This window comes from Dipodomys merriami, unplaced genomic scaffold (assembly GCF_024711535.1).
Source record: "Dipodomys merriami isolate MVZ:Mamm:240054 unplaced genomic scaffold, mDipMer1.0.p SCAF_626, whole genome shotgun sequence".
NCBI classification, from domain to species: domain Eukaryota; kingdom Metazoa; phylum Chordata; class Mammalia; order Rodentia; family Heteromyidae; genus Dipodomys; species Dipodomys merriami.
Genome location: NW_027206209.1, coordinates 300282 through 317971, shown reverse-complemented (window position 1 = coordinate 317971; position 17690 = coordinate 300282). Strand labels below are relative to the sequence as shown.

The 17690-nt window shown below is 39.5% G+C and overlaps 1 pseudogene; it reads right to left on the bottom strand.

Annotated features, from left to right (window-relative positions):
* Positions 1-17346: 17346 nt before the first annotated feature.
* Positions 17347-17443, bottom strand: LOC138815141 (U6 spliceosomal RNA; annotated as a pseudogene).
* Positions 17444-17690: the final 247 nt, after the last annotated feature.

Genomic DNA, 17690 nt, shown 5'->3' with positions numbered 1-17690 from the left:
ACCTCATTCCATTTAGAATGTATATATTCAAGAATTGTAATAAAAACAGATGCTGGAGGAGATGTGGACAAAAGGGGACCTTACTGCATTGTTGGTGGGAGTGTAAACTTGTTCAACCACTTTGGAAGGTAGTATAGAGGTTCCTCAAAAGACTCCACTTACAGCTCCCCTATGACCCAGCAATCCCACTTTTGGGCATTTACCCAAATGATCACAAACAAAGCTATGAGCACAACTATGTTTATTGCAGCATTATTTACTACAGCTAAGATGTGGAACCAAACCTGATACCCCTCAGCAAATAAATGGATCAATAAAATGTGGTATATATACACTATGGAATTCTATGCCTCCATCAAAAAAGATGGCATTACCCCATTTGTTATGAAATGGAACGACTTGGAAAAAATTATATTAAGTGAAGTAAACCAGGCCCAAAGAAACATAGGTCCCATGGTTTCCCTTATTTGCAATAACTAATATATGTCTGAGACAAGCAGAAACTGTCAGAGAAGTTGATGTTAGGAGAAATTAACTCCAAGATAAGGATTCAAATGTATTTTTTTCTTGTGATTGTTTCTAACATACGTATAAGGTGATTTCTTTGTTTCTTTGTATGTCCTTCCCCTACGGTAAGGCCTTGATTTCACTGTATTTGATGTTTGTATAATTTCTGGAGCGGAGGGAAAAAACATATTGTTTAAATAGGGATACAGGTGGACCCATTCCAGCAATGAGATGTACAAGACTTTATGTCGAAAAACAAAATGTACAACTTTGGCTGGGAGGTGGGGTGGGGGAAGATGGGAAGGGATGGAAAGGGGAAACAAATGAGGAGGCAACAACGCTTGGTAAGAAATGAACTCATTACATTGCCCATGTAATTGTAGCCCCTCTGAAAGGTAAGTTCACAGTTTTTAAAAAAAGAGGCAAAAAATCACCTCTATGGATTCTTGTGAAAAGACAGAAGAATACAATGTTTCTCAAGGAAACTGACCCATAAATATAGTATTGTCAAATCCATAAATGATGTAAGAAGAGAAGAACAAATTTCAACTCAAAGTGTATGATATAAAATTTACTTTGTCTCCTGTAAACAACCTTTCAATTCTATCTATGTCTTCTTCCCAAAGTGATTGGTATTTTATTCTAATAATATTTTTAAATTAACTTAAATAGCTGTATAGAAATTGCTGTTTGACAAAGCAGTTTATGTATAGTATTTAGTGTGGTTTTTTTCTTTTCTTTTTTCTTTCCTGAGGTTTGAAATCTGGGTCTGGGCGCTGTCCCTGAGCTCCTTTGGATGAACGCTAGAACTCTCTCACTTAAAGCACAGCAGTACTTTCAGATTTTTCTGAGATTTAATTGGAGATAAGAATCTCATGGACTTTCCTACCAGGGCTGGCTTCAAAACTCAATCCTCAGCCTCCTGAGCATCTAGGATAACAGGCGTGAGCCTGTACTGCCAGGCTTAATTAAATGCATCATGTTTATTTTTGGCTAGTCCTGGGGGTTGAACTCAGGGTCTTGGCAATGTTCTTGAGCTTCTTTTCCTCATGCTAGCACTCTATGACTTGTCATAGTGCCAATTACAGATTGTTTTGTTTATGTAGTACTGAGGAATCAAACCCAGGGCTTTACACATGCAAGGCAAACATTGCATTAGCCAGAAGTCAGAGAAAAAAAATGTGTTACCAGGATGAAACAGGTTTGGGATGGGACAAAGAGAAGTAGTGGGTTTAATTATAAAAAGGAAGCATGAGACAGACTCATTTTTGGTAAAGAAACGTGTCTGTAAATATGGTATATTCATATAGAGTTGATAGAAATATGTTGGGCTTAATATGTGTGCAAAATAATTAAAACTACTGAAGTCTGCATAAAGTATTTGTGAAACATTAATGTCCTACTTGTGATGTCATGCTATAAATATTTAAAGAAACCAGGAAAATTATTCCAGGTATATTTCTGTGTTCTTCTTATAACTTCATAAAGATCCATACTAACCTCAATAGAATTTAATGATAACTAGAAAACAGAAGTCAATATGGAATGTTTACATTGAAAAATAGTCTGGGTCCAAGCCTGAGCTGAAATATACCCTGCTAATTAGAAGGCAGAGATTTAGAAGACATATCAGGGCCACTTTTGACAAAAAAAAATAGTGAGAAATTACAAAACCAAAGTAAGTTAGACATAGTGTAATTTCCCTGTTATCTCACGTTTGTGGAAGTCATAGGGAATAGATCATTGCTCACGAGAGGCTTGGCCAGAAAAATAATCTAAAGTGGTTAGAGTCTTAGCAGCTTCAAGCACCAGTAGTGCCAAAGGAAAAAAAGAAAAAGAAAAAAACAGAAAAGGAAAGGAAAGGACAGAAAAGGAAACTAATTCCATTTCATTCTTAGTTTTATGTCAGTGGGTACAAGAATTGAAAATATTTTGTTCAGTTTTTGAGGATTCAGGCCTCTCTAATATGAAAGTATTTATTTCAAGTAACTATTGTATTACTACTATTTATGAAATTATTATTACGCCTTCTTGGAGATTTAACGCATGGCTTTGTATATATTAGTCTGTTTCTACAACTGAACTGTACCCCAGCTCTCTTGTAAAGTTTAGAAACTGTTTATGAATTCTTGAATAGTTAGCTATTCTACTTTTCATCTTATGTTTTCTCTCCCACCTTTTCCACTGTGTCTTTCAATTTGTGTTGAAAACTTTCCTCAATTTTATCTTCTAAACTTAGAATGTTGCTGTTGAGTTTATAGAGAAGTCGGTTGTTTCTATGACATCTTTTAAAATTATATGCAGATGTATGTTCTTCACATGTATGATTGATTATTAGAGTTCATTGCAATAATCAACATTTTATATGCTCACATGCACATACATATTGAGCCATTGTGATCCTCTCCTAATAATAGCTTCCCATCTTCTTGCCATGTGAATGCTTAGAGTGCAGTTAGTTAATCATGTCCAATAGGAATTATTTGTCGTTTACTATCTATTGGATTAACTTGTAGATTTATGCACATAGTGTAGTTATTTCAAATGAGGAAAACTTTGCAGCATATATTTAATTGGATCTGGCTTATTTCACTTAATATCGTTTTCCAGTCTTTCCATTTCCTCAGGAATGGGTAATACCATTCTTTCCAAAGGAAGCACAGAATTTCATCAATACAACAGAATTGAAGGCCCAGAAATGAAGCCACTCCTATTGGCACATAATCTTTGATCAGTAAGTCAGAAACCCAGGATGGAAGAAAGACAGCCTCTTCAAAAAATTGTGCTGAGGGGCTGGGAAGGTAGCTCAGTGTTAGAGCGCTTGCCTTGCATGCCTGAGGCCCTGGGTTCGATTCTTCAGCACCACATAAGGGAAAAGAAAAAAGCCAGAAGTGGGGCTGTGGCTCAAGTGGTAGAGCGCTAGCCTTGATCTGCAGAGCTGAGGGACAGAGCCCAGGCCGAGAGTTCAAGCCCAAAGACTAGACCCCCAAAAAATTTTGCTGAAAGAATTGTCTGTACACAGAAAACTTTAGTTAGATCCGTATATATTCCCCTGCACCAGAATTGATCCCACATGGATCGAAGACCTCACTGTAAGTCCGGATAACTTGAGAATGTTACAGGGAAGGTTAGGGGAAACACGAGGGCCCCTTGTCACAGGTCAAAACTTCCAAAGTAATTTTGTATAAATGGGATTACATCAAACCAAATCAATCATTTGTCAGACTCAAAAGCCATGAAGAAAAAAGAGATAGTGTAGCACAGATTTATTAGGGAGCAAACCTACAGATGAGAGCCTCAGCCAATGCTAAACCCTTACTCCCTTTTCTACCTAGGTTATTTGTAGTGGGTTTACATGAATATGAGTTTTCTTGTGGAGAATAGGAAGACAATGCTAAAACATTGATAGCATGTGAAATGAGCTATAGCTGAAAAAAGGGAGGGATTTAGGCAGGGGGTCTAGTTCAAAGCCTTGGCTTGGTGCCAGCTAAGTAAGGTATAGCTGCACAAAGGAAGAGGGATAAAATAGGAGTCTGAAGCCTCAAAATAAGGACCCCAGTCTGTGTGGACCAGTCGCTAACAAGGTTTTTTAAAAAAATTAACAAGCACTATTTTAGATTTTTGCAGAGTGGGATAGTGCATAGTCACAGGCAATGTCTTCACTGTCAGGTATTCCAGTCTGCTCTTTCACATGTTACCCAATAGCCAAGTTTCAACACAAATGACTACAATGAGAATGTACAAATCATACTGTGATTTTTCCCTCTCATGAATCAAAATTCTGTCAAATGATTTCTGTCTGCAAGATGTTTACACATTTCTCATTATCTTTCCTATTTTGTCTTCGTTATTGATGCTCATACTACTTTTTTGTTGTTGTCTTGTGTGTACGTGCCATTTTTAGGGCTTGAACTCAATGTTTAATGGTCTCCTTCATATTTTGTGCTCATGGATGATGACACTCTATTCCTTGAGCCACATCTTCACCTTCTGCTTCTTGCTGGATAATTGGAGATAATTTTTCACATTTTTGTCTGTTTGCACTGACATTGAACTAAAATATTCAGGTCTTAGCCTCCTGAGTTTCTAGGATTCTACACATGAACAGCTAACACCAAGCTTTGCTATACTGTTATTTTAATTATATGTTAGAAGAAACTGGAAGTATATTTGTTTTAAGTGTGCAATTTTCAAATACAAGTTTGAATCAACTTGATATAATGTAACTTATCAATTTTAACAGTGAAATATATGAATGTTACACATTCTCAAAGAAACATAATTGAAAACAAAAGGCACAATTGTTTTCTTAGAACAAGTAATGGAACCATGAATTTCATTCATATTATAATTCATGTTTTATATAACTTTAATTAGCACCCTTCCATGACTAGGTTCAATTCCTCTGTACCACAGAAAAAGAAAAAGCCAAAAGTGACACTGTGACTTAAGTGATAGAGTGCTAGCCTTGAGCAAAAGAAGCTCAGGAACATGCCCAGAACTTGAGTTCAAGCCCCAAGATTGGCAAAAAAAAAAAAAAAAAAAAAAGTGAGCCTGATAAGACATATTCTTCTGGGAATCAGAGCAGGGCCGAGTTTATAGGTAAGAGGTAGGGTAGAGGGTAGGTGATGGTGGTTAATCTCTGTAAGCTACTCAGGAGGCTGAGATCTGAGGATCCCAATTGCAAGCAGGAAAGTCTATATGAGACACTTTTCTCTAATTAAACACACAAAAAGCCAGAAGTAGAGCTGTGGTTTAAGTACTAGAGTGCTAGCCTTGAGCACAAAAGCTCAGGGATCAGGGACTGGGAAGGTGGCTCAGTGGTAGAGCGCTTGCCTTGCATGCCTGAGGCCCTGGGTTCGATTCCTCAGCACCACATAAGAAAAAAGAAAAAAGCCGGAATGGCGCTGTGACTCAAATGGTAGAGTGCTAGCCATGAGCTAAAGAGCTGAGGGACAGCACCCAGGCCTAGAGTTCAGGCCCCACAACCGGACCCAAAAAAAAAAAAAAAAAAGGCTCAGGGATCAGATATCATCCAGGCCATGAAATCAAACCCCACAAGCACGCACATGCACACACACACACACACACACACACACACACACACACACACACACACACACACACACACACAATCACACACACACACACACAAGATAGAGCATTTGCCAGTCAGCCTGCACAAGTTCCATCTCTAGCAACTCAATATTTAAAAAAAAAAAAAGAGGGAGAAGGGAAGGAAAGACTTGCTCCAGGAGGTGATATAAGCAGTGTCAAAATTCCACAGGAGTTCTAAGATGTGGATTCAGGGCAGAGGGCCTCAGGAAGAAGGTACAGCATGGGCAAATGTCCTGAGGTGTGGTGTAGAACTGATGGTATGGGTGGAATGAAGGTTCTGTGGCTTCAGGCAAGTATGGTAGGACATTCAAGGCTGAGTCAGAGGTAGGGCAGAGGGTGGGGTCCCAGAATGGGGCCCAGGGTGAAGAGTAGCTCAGATTTTACCAGGGACCCCATCCATTTCCTGTGGCTGGGAGCTTATTTTTAACAGCTCCTGACCCTCAGACCTCCTTTGCATGTAGGATTCAGGGCAAATGCAGGGAATAATGCTTGCTTAAGAAAAGCTTCTAGCCCAATGCCACCAGTGGCTCAACCCCTGTAAATCTTAGCTACTCAGGAGACTGAAATAGATATCTTGTGTCAAGCCAGCTCAGGGGAGGAAAGTTAGTGAGACTCTTCTTGCCGATGACCTACCAAAAGCCAGAAATGGAGCTGTGGCTCAAGTGGTAAAGTGCTAACCTTGAGTGAAAAAGTTAAGAGACCAGAGCCCAGACCCTGTGTTCAAGCCCCTGTACTGGCACAGAAAAATAAAGCTTTCAGGAGCTCCTAGCTCACTGTGGTGAAAGGCCATATCAGCTGGGCACTGGTGGCTCACACCTGTCCTCCTAGTCCTCAGAAGACTGAGATGTGAGGACCACGGTTCAAAGCCAGCCCAAGCTGGAAAGTCTGGGAGACTCTGATCTCCAAGGAACCTCCATAAAACCGGAAGTGGCTCTGTAGCTCAAGTGGTAAGCTGAAGAGTTTGGGGACAGCGCCCAGGCCCAGAGTTCAAGCCCCATGACCAACCCCTGGCCTGCTTGTACCTCACTCTGTGGCTCTAGGCCCACTTTCCAGTGGGCCCCTAAGGGTCTCCCAATTCTAGGTGTACTACAAGTCTTGAGAGCAGCCTGTTTGGAGGCCATTCCCTACAGAGCAAGACACAGTACCAGAGAAGGGTGGAGCCTTGGGGCATGGAGATAATCAGAATGGCATCTGTCATGGATGTAAGGTGGATCTGAACAGTAAATTGAAGTCTCAGACCACAGTTCTGAGCCAGGAGGGGAAGAAGCTGCAAGATGTCACACCAGGTAATGCCCACTCATGCGGGTATCACAAGAGTGTGAATTTGTCAGGCACACCTTGGGCAGGTGTTGAGTTGGGCTCATGAAAGACTTGTAGTCTCAGGAATCCACATCCGGCTGGCTGTCCCTGTAGTCCCAGGGCTCAGAGGCCTCCTTTCCTCACTATTGCTCAGGGGCACATGAAAGTCTGCAATCGTGGGCCGACTACAAATGAGCATCCATTTGGTCCTGTGGCCCAGTGCACAGATGGAGGGACAGGTTCCATGGAACTTACTGCCATGGCCCAGACCCCTTAGACCAAGAAGGATTTAGGGAGAAACCACTTGATATTCCTGTAGAGTTTACTGTGACAATGCCTCAGGACTCCCCCCAGTTCTAGCTCAGCTCATCATTACCACCTTCCTGTGTATGTGTTTTGTGTGTGTGTGTGTGTGTGTGTGTGTGTGTGTGTGTGTGTGTGTGTATGTGTGTCTGCATGTCTGTGTGTCTGTGTGTGTCTGTGTGTGCATGCATAAGCACCTTGGTACTAGCGTTTGACCTCAGGGCCTGGGCTCTGTCCCTAACTTTTTTCATTCAGGGCTAGCACTCTACCACTTAAGCCACAGCTTTTCTTCCAGGTTTTGGGTGGTTATTTGCAGAAGAGAGTCTCACAGACTTTTCTATCTAGGCTGCCTCTGAATGGCACTCCTCAGATCTCAGACTCCTGAAGAGCTAAGAGTATGAGAGCATGAGCTATTAGCATCTGGCCACACTTCCTTTCTTGGCTAAAACATACTACCTCTCTCCCAGTTGAGCACCAATCTACAGCTACCCCTCCTATCCCAGGCTTCAGATGAAACATTACCTCCTCCCCTAAGGAAAATGAATGGGATCAGGTTTGAGTTATACGTTCTTCACACAGTCAGGGGCTGGTGGAAGCTGATGTGGAGGTCAGAGGGTCAGAGATCTAGGCCAGGGCAAGTAGACAGCTGTTAGAACAGAAGAGATTAGGAAAAGACATCCATGCAGCTGGATGCCAGTGTTTCATGCCTATAATCCTAGCTACTCAAGGCTGAGACCTATGGATCAATCAAGATTCAAAGCTAGCCTGGGCAAACTCTTATCTCCAAAGAATTATGAAAAAGATTGGAAGTGGAGCTACTGTAGTTCAAGTAGTACAGCACCAACCTTGTGCAAACAAGGTAAAGATACCTAGGATACCACCTAAGCTCTGATTTTAAGCCCTGGTAAACACACACACACACACACACACACACACACACACACACACACACACACACACACACACACACACACACACACACACACACACACACATCCTTAACAGTTGCCAGAGGCTCATACCAGAAATCCTAACTACTCAAGTGGTTGGTCTCTTAGGGCAGCAATTTAAACCAGCCAAGGCAGGAAAGTATGTGAGACTCTTCTGTCTATTCAGCTACTAAAAAACATGAAAGGTGAGCTGTGGTTCAGTGTTAGAGTGTTAGCTTCGAACAAAGGAAGCTCAGGGACAGTGCCAAGCTCTGAGTTCCAGCTCTAAGATTTTTTTAAAGACACCCTACACCCCATTCAGGCCATAAATCCTGATTTTGGTCATCCTAGATCTCACCTCTACTCCTACCACTTCCACAGCACAAGTGTCCGGTGTGTGGCTAGCACTGGGTTAAGAACTTATACAAGGGGGACATAGCCAGTTCAAGGATAATGCCCCAGAACATTGAGGCACTGGCCATACCAGTCTCTCGTCCCCTAGTTCTCTGGCCCTGGAGCTCAAAGTCTGTGCCTCTGTATTCTGACATCTGGAATTGTCTAGAGGCCCTGCTAGGGTTGGAAGATATACTTACCTGTGAAAAGATATGTTGACATTTCCCAGACATCGACCAATACTTCCAAGCCACCTTGGCCTCACCTCCCATGTAAACCCTCATCAACCGTGCTGGGTTAGCCTTCAGTCAGCTATCAAGCTCGAGTTGGTCAGAGCCACTGGCAACCACCCTTCCCCCACTCCACTGCCAGACTGCTTAGAGTGGGACATACAGCCATAGGCCCAGCTGAGAAAAATGACAGGACATCACATGACTGACCCTGCCCCCCTCAGAGGCAGGGGAGAACATATGCCAGCTGGCCCTGCTGACCCAGAATCCTCTGGAGGTGTACAAAGATATGGACAGCCGAATTTGGGCTCCAAAGGAAAAGTGGAATATTCAGGTCTCTGACAATTTAAGACTCATTACAGATCCTGATCGAGGCTAAAGGCAAGTATGCAATGGAGAAGGGGCACTATCCGAGATTAGGAATAGGCAGACAGGCACTCACAAAGTGGACAGGGGAAAATGAGGGAAACACACACACACTCACACACACACACACACACACACACACACACACACACACACACACACACACACACACACTACCCGGTAGCCCAAGGCCTCAGGGAGTCCTTGAGCACATGAATATTCCAACCACCAAGAAGATGGCACTATTGTTATCAGAACAACTGTAGACAAAACTCAGAGCCTCTACACATCTGGAATGTCTCCTAACACAGCAGGTCATTTCCTACTGTACACACAGCTTTTTCCAGAATTTATTTTTTATTTCAGTTTTCTCAAGGCTAGCATTTTATTGCTTGTACCACAGCTCCATTTCTAGTTTTAGCTGGTTACTTTCAAATCAGAATCTAATGGACATTTTTTTCTTGGTCTGCGTTCAAACACAATGCTCAGATTTCATCTTTCTGATTAACTACTACTAAAGACATAAGCCACTAGTGTGGCTTCTACTTTTTTCTTTATAACTATCTAATGCACATACTTAGATAGTAATGTAAAACTGAGAGTATAGAAGCAAGATATACAGTGATGATACTGTCCTGTCAGAAATTCAAGTTAGTTATGTAAATTTCTTAAGACCATAAACAAAAAATACCATGATACAGTGTAAGAGAACTCACTATTGAACATATGAGTTTAAGAGCCTTCTAATAGATCCATTATTTATTGTTACCCAACATTATAAAAAATGTATGAGGCACTGGTAAAATAGAAGTCCTATGCATGACTACATAAATTCTTTGTTTTTTAAGACACTTGTTTTCATCTAAAAAAGTAGGCCTGTCTATTTTCTTCATGTGATTTTGATGATTGAATGTGCTTAGTGAGAAGGTCAAAATGTATTAGTAGTCCTAAACTATCAATTCTCATTTTTTCTTCTTGGAGAATATAATGATCAAAGCAATAGTTCAGAATCAGCAAGCAATAGTTCAGAATCATGCTTCCAGTGCAAGTGGATCACCAGTGAGAAATCCTCAATACCATTTTCCACAAAGTTTTGTCACAGATAAAGTCTTCCTGCCTTCTCTAGCTGCTTTACTAACTTGGACCTATTTCTTCATTGTACAGGAAAAGTGTGATTCAACTGATTTCAGAGAAATTGTACTAGAATTACCAAGGATTTACTAGAATTACCAAGGATTTACATTCTTGTCTGTAATTTGATCAAAGCTATGTCTCTTTATGTAGGCTACTAAAATGTATTTACTAATTCCAAGTAAATATATAAATTCTATTTCCATCTTTTTTTAAAAAATAAAATTTTGTTTGCTCTATCAGTTGATCAGAGGCATGAATTTTGTGGCTAGCTAGGTCATTGCATATCTGTATCTCTCTTCCTTTCTCTATTTCATGGTTCTCATTGATAATAAGATTGCACCAAAATTATCCTAATTTATTTTGCTTTTATATTTTTGGTTGCATCATTTCACTTTTTGCTCTGCCATTTCCCAAATCATTTATAAAGAGGGCATTATTTCATCTTTTCTCATTCCTAGAATAAGCTGCACATGAAGACATCACTGGTCCTTATTTTCAGTCTGTACCTTTGAATACGGAGGAACATCTTTCCTCTGTTCTCCATCAATTCCCTACTCTCCAGTTAGAATAATTTTGAATAGTAAAATTGGAAAAAGGATATAAATCAAATATGCAGAAAATTCACTAGATTTTTCTGACCAGTTCAACCTATGTGAACTATTAGGGAAATACATGGAAACTTCATTCCCATTGGCACTCAAAGTCTCTGGTTAGGCAATTCTTAGGAAGATGAGGAACAAGATGAAAAAATAAGGAATGGTATCAATTGCAAGACAAAAATTGGAGAAGGATCCAAGTAAATTTCTTCATTGGGCTGCTGAAAATATTCAGCCTACTAAAATGCGGAGACTACTTTCCAAAAAGGCCACTGATGTGAATACTAGGGATGATGATGAGTATACCCCTCTTCATCAGGAAGCCTACAGTGGACACTTAGACATTGTCCGTGAGTTGGTGGCTCAAGTGGCAAATGCAATAACTGTAGATGGCTGGACAACCCTGCACATTGTATATATGCAGAATAATACCAGAGTGGCTTCTTTCTTACTTCATCATGATACAGATACCAATGCCCAAACTAAAGGCCTCTTGCTGCTGAGAATTGAGATAGCAAAGATACAATGGACCTCTGCCACTGACTGGCTCTGTCGGGACGATGGAGGACACCTAGTGGAGGAACTGGAACAGGTGGGGAGATGGCAAACAGACAACTCACACAGAAGAGGAGTGAATGCTGAGTGTGATTTATTGCAGAGGATAACACGCTTTTATAGCTAAAGTCTCCATGAGAAAGGGCAAAAAGTTACACAATCTTGCTGCAAGGCTTCATTTTGGGGTGTTCACCAGCTGGTTGCCTGATCTTGTTTTTTGGATTACCAGCTACGACAATAGGCACTTGTTTTCGGCTTTACCTCTATTTTTAAGAAATACAATTGGTTTTGATGTTTATCACCTATTAACCATTAACCAGAGCACACAGGCAAGGTGCTGGATAGAAAGGCATGAACTCTAGTACTTTATAGTTACTTTTGTTTAGTTTTGTACTTTATATGTTTCAAATCTTTTTTAAGCAATTGTGCTTCTTTGCCATTCTTTAGAGGGTCCCCAATTTGTGGCCAAAATAATGATATTTAGTATAGTTAGTTAAATCTGGCCATATATCAAATTTAAGCTCATAGTGTCTTTTCTGTAACCCTTTCACATAATCGTTTACTCTTCTCCATAGAGGCCTTAACTGTCTCATAAGATCTTTCTTGTTCCTTCTTTGATAGTAAGTACCAAGGAGACCTAGATCTAGCAAGTCTCTCAGTAAATGAAAGAGAGTAATATGAAGTTTTTTCTTCTAAGTAGTTTTCCCAATGGTTGCCATACTTATCATACACACCTGTAAAAGGCTATGGATCTGGGGGAAGTCTTTGGGGTCCTCTAGATAATGGAGGATCCCACCATTTTCCTCTGATAAGCCATTGCCACCTTCCATCTACCAACTTTTTAAGAATCTTCTTTAGCTTTTGGTCTAAATATCCCTCTACATCTTTCTTATCTACAGGATATCTATATGAGTCTATTGTATATGCTTTAGGATTAAAGGGAAGTCTCCAGTAGCCATACACTCTTTTTGCTCTAGCCATGCCACAGCTTCCTGTAAATCTCTTACAAACAATTCCTTCTGCTGAAGTGATGCCATGAACCCCCCCAATACTTTTATATTTACTTATGACTTGTCTAATAGCTTCCATAAGAGGGGCTTGTACCGTAGGACTTAACTCTGGTGAGTTAGTCATATTCTCAGGACACTCATCGGATGTTGGAGTCATCAACACTTTTAAGAAAGAGCCTTGAATAAGGGAACATTGAGCATGAATAAGTAGAACAAGCAGCAGGAACAGTAAAAGATTATTAGGCACTGCTATACAGTGAAGAAAATCAAAACAGGAACAGAAACACATCTTTCCAAGGGGCTTGACCGCCTTTCCAGGAGGTAGGCCTCTTTGAAGCCCCATTCTCTGAGGTAGACTTCAGTGCAGTCCCATTCTCAGAGATAGGCCTCTTTGAAGCCCCATTCTCTGAGGTAGACTTTGGTGATGTCCCATTCTCAGAGATAGGCCTCTTTGAAGCCCCATTCTCTGAGGTATACTTTGGTGAAGTCCCATTCTCAGAGATAGGCTTCTGGGAAGACCCATTCTCAGGTCTGAATGCAGGTGTTCCATGCTAAGCTGACTCCACCGGAGTAGGCATGGCATTTGCCCCTTTTTTATATGTTAGATGTGCCAGAGAAATTTCTTCTCATATAGAGAAGATGGAGCAGAAGACTAGTTTGAAGAGGACTGGAAAGACAACAAGAATACATATAACAATAAGTATTATGACTTCAAATGCAATCAAGTAGTGCCACCAATCTAAAGGATTAAGACTTTTTAATCCTCTCTGTAAGTCTGCTGCCAAAGAATTTATCCCCACGGTTTCCAAATGAGCTTGACTAAGGGCTGAGATGTCTTCCTGTAGCTATCCTATCTCATGAACTAAGCTATTGTCCTTCCAGAATTTTTGTAAATGCACTTTGGTAACTTCCCAATCTAAGCTCTCATTATAAGGTAATGGGGTATCACAAAAATATTTAAATGACTGATGACAGCTACTTGTCCGCTGGGTTTTTAGATTATTGACTTCAGTCCTTAACTTTAAGACTACTTTTTCCAAAGCCTCTATTTTGTTGTTTTTTAATTTTGGATCAATAATTTTTTGCTCTGTTAATGTTAGAGAAACATCCTTATTTAACTCATTAACAAAATGTGCCGGGCCTTTTCAACCAGCTTCTTGATCTTTCCCCATATAGGTGGTGTTGCAGTTTTTGTTGAATTAGCCTGTGGTGGTAATAGAGAGAGAGTCTTTATCTTCTGCTCCAGTTTTCTCTGCTGATGTATTTTCATTTTCTTCCTGTCTCTTTTTTGGGCCCGAGAAAGGCCTGATGAGTCTGTTTGGGACCCAAATGGGGGATTCCGCATTCTGTGGGAAAACATAAGCATAGCCTCTCCCGGATGTTAACAGGATGTCTGGCCCACGCCAGGTTCCAGTAAGTAGATCCTTCCATTTTAGTAAAGGAAAAGTTGTGGTTTTTTCCATGCCCCAATGTCTCATCATTGGGGTTATTCCTTGCTCATCAGCATTGAAATGATTAAGAACCAGTAAAGCATGGTTGAGTGTAATGGGGGAAGTATTGCTTCTCTCCTCCCTGTCTAATTCTTGTCAATTGACTTTTTAAGGTCTGATGAGCTCGTTTTATGATTGCTTGGCCTTGTGGATTACACGGAATCCCTGTTTTGTGCACGATTTTCCATTGTGCACAAAATTTAGCAAAAGCATTGGAGGTGTATGCTGGTCCATTATCAGTTTTTATTTCCTTAGGAATTCCTAGGTCTACAAAGGCTTTAACCAAATGTTGAATAACATCTTTCACAGCCACTCCAGAATGGGCTGTAGCAACCATAACATGAGAATAAGTATTTATAGTAACATGGACAAAGGAGATTTTCCCAAATTTTGTTACATAAGTAACATCCATTTGCCACAGAACTCTAGGCTTTAAGCCTCTAGGATTAACTCCCATTTTTTGTGGATGAAAAACTTCCGGGCATGCCTCACATTCCCTTACAATTTGTCTTGCCTGTTCTCAGGACACTTGAAACATCTTTCTTAAGGCATGAGCATTCTGATGGTGTAGTCTATGACTTTCCTGAGCTTCCTCTAAAGCTGACATTACATGACTTTCCTTAGTTAATAAGTCTGCTAACTTGTTCCCTTGAGACAAAGGTACAGGGAGATTACTATGCCCCCTGATGTGTCCCACAAATGCCTTTGTCGTTTTTTGTTGTAATAGCTGTTTTAATTTTATTAATTACTCTTTTACTTTAGAATGACCAGTAACTAGGGCTGTTTCAATGGCAGGAAACAAGGAAACCACATAGTGGGAATCTGTGTAAAGTTTAAACTCTTCTGAATAATTTTGAAAGGCTAGCAGAACTGCAATAATCTGTTGTGCAGATACAGTTGGGTCAGAAGATATTAATGGTGGTTTTGTACTGCAATAAACCACAGACTTTCCGCTAGAAGATCCATCTGTAAAAATAGTTAATGCCCCGCCCAAAGGTTCTGTAACCAAAACCTTTGGAAATATCACAGGGGTTTCATTATAAAAGGATGTTGGGGCATATGAAAGCTTATTTTACCTGTGTAAGTTAATACAGCAATTTCCAATCATCATCAAATCGTATCAAATGATCTAATTGTTTCTTATTATAAGGGATAATAATGTTAGGTATTTCTTGGCCAAATAATTCTCTAGCTCTTAATTTAGCCTTTAAAATCAAATTAGCACATAAAAAAGGGATATGAAGCAACTGCTTTTCCAGGGTTATGGGAATAATGGATCCATTCTAGTATCCCATCCTGCCAAAAACATCCTGTGGGAGTAAAACTTGTAGCCAGAATTATAAAGGACCATGTTTGTGCAATATTAATTTTCTGTATTTTAGCTGTTTTCAATGCTTTTTCTACCAATTTTATACAGGATAAGGGGGCAGGAGTTATTTTTCTGGTAGATTTAGGATTAGGGTCTCCGTCCAACATTTTCATCAAAGGATCTAATTGTCCTGTAGTTATTTTTAAACTAGGCCGAATCCAATTAATATTCCCTAATAATTTTTGGAAATCATTTAATGTTTTTCATTTATCTATTCTAACTTGTGTCTTTTGAGACATAATATAATCATGTCCAATCACTTTTCCCAGATAATTTAAAGGTCATTCATGTTGAACTTTATCAGGAGCTATTATCAAACCGAATTTTGTTAATTTTTCTACCATATCCTGTAATATGTTTTCTGTCTTTTCTCTAGTTTCATCGGCCATAAGTATATCATCCATATAATGAATAATATATGCCCCTGGATATTTTTCTCTAATTTGTTCTATAGCCCTTTTCACATATTGTTGAAATAAGGTAGGGCTGTTTTTCATGCCCTGAGGTAGCACTTTCCATTGGTACCTATTATAAGTTTGTTTAAAATTAGCCGAAGGGACACTGAAAGCAAAACTCTTGGAATCTTCTGGTTGTAATGTTATTGTAAAAAAGCAATCCTGTAAGTTTATTATTATTATGTATCTACCCTGTGGGACTGCAACAGGAGAGGGTAGACCTGGTTGAAGGGCTCCCATGTCTTGCATGGTCTCATTAATGGCCCTTAGATCTTGTAATAATCTCCATTTTCCTGACTTCTTTTTTAATTACCAAAAATGGAGTATTCCATGAACTGGTAGTCTTTTCTATTCTTCCCTTGACTCAATTGTTCTTGAACTAAGTCCTGTATGGCTTGAACCTTTTCTTGAGTTAGGGGCCACTGATTAATCCATACAAGATCAACACTTTCCCATATTATTTTGTCAGCATAAAGCTGTTCCTCAGTGGCCCCTGTGAAAAATTTTGCTCCTTCGACGAGGAGTCTATTTGTCCTATTTTATTTTCATGTCTTGCATGATGTCTCTGCCCCATAAAGAAAAGGGCAAGGTGGGAATAACATAAGGTTTGAAGTGGCCTTACTGCCCTTCACATACCCATTTGAGTCTCTGAGCTGACTAAGCTACATTAGAAGCCATCCCTAATCCAATTAAGGAAGAAGAAGTCTCTTGCACTGGCCAGGCCATAGGACAATCTTTTCCAGCTATACAGGATCTGTCAGCTCCTGTGTCTAAGAGTCCTGTCATTTGTTTTCCATTGACTTTAATGGCCTTGTAAGGCCTTTTATCTGTAATTTCCTGAACCCAGGCTACAGTATCTGTGGTGCCAAACCCTCCTTTACTGTTTTGAGTCAGTGTGGGATTTAGCAAGTTTAGATATGAGAGTAAAATATTTGGGCAAGCCTCTGCCCTTTATTAACTTGAATAGTCTCTTTTAGAGACCTTATCATGACCTTTATAGTGGTAGGCCTGTCTGAGTCTATTACACCTGGTAATACCTCAAAATTCTTTTTATAATTTGAGCCACCAGCGTACGGCAACACCAATACTTACTGTAAAAAATTCATGAATTCCGTGGAATTCTTCCAAGTGAATTACCTGCATTGGATGTCAAAATGTATTCAAGAGTTTTTGTATACATGTATAATGATTTCTGCAGAGATTGTGAAATTTTAATCAGAAATAATTTTAACTTATCTGTTTAAATGAATAGTACAGAAACAAAAGTATTTCTGGTGCTTGTCTGAAAAAGAATATTTTAAACGATTCTCTGTTTGTATAATTTGTCCTTTCAGATTGTATTCCATATAGAAAGTTTTAGATTCCTTTTTTTCCTAGGTCCTAACATTATTTTTCTTTGGGATAAAATGACAATGTTGTCTAATTTCAAAAGTTTTGTAAAGTTTATGGTATGTAAACGCCTTTCTGAGGTGAAGATTTAATACACTGATGTCAAACTAAATTTGATTATATGAATTACGTGTGTTGTTACACTTGTTATTTTGTAATCAACTTTTTAATAACTGTTTTTCATTTCTTGCATCTGAAGAAAGAAAAATACGGAATACTTCACAAATTTTCATATCATCCTTGTGCAATTGCCATGTTAATCTCTGTATTGTAATTTGGGAATACCTGCTGCTGAAGCATGTAGTATCTCAAATTTAAGCAGTTAATGATGCAATCTTTATACAGACTTATATCTATGGTTGCCTACTTGTAATAAGGAAACTATATTGTTCCTGACAATGCTACTGATCTTATTTCCCTAAAATTCTGTGAATAGTGGAAAAAAATATATTGTTCATGTTAATGCTCACATTTGCAAATTTTTTTTGTCAATGACAATTTTAAGTCTTTTTCATTTGGAATTTGATCATACTTTCAATAATTTATT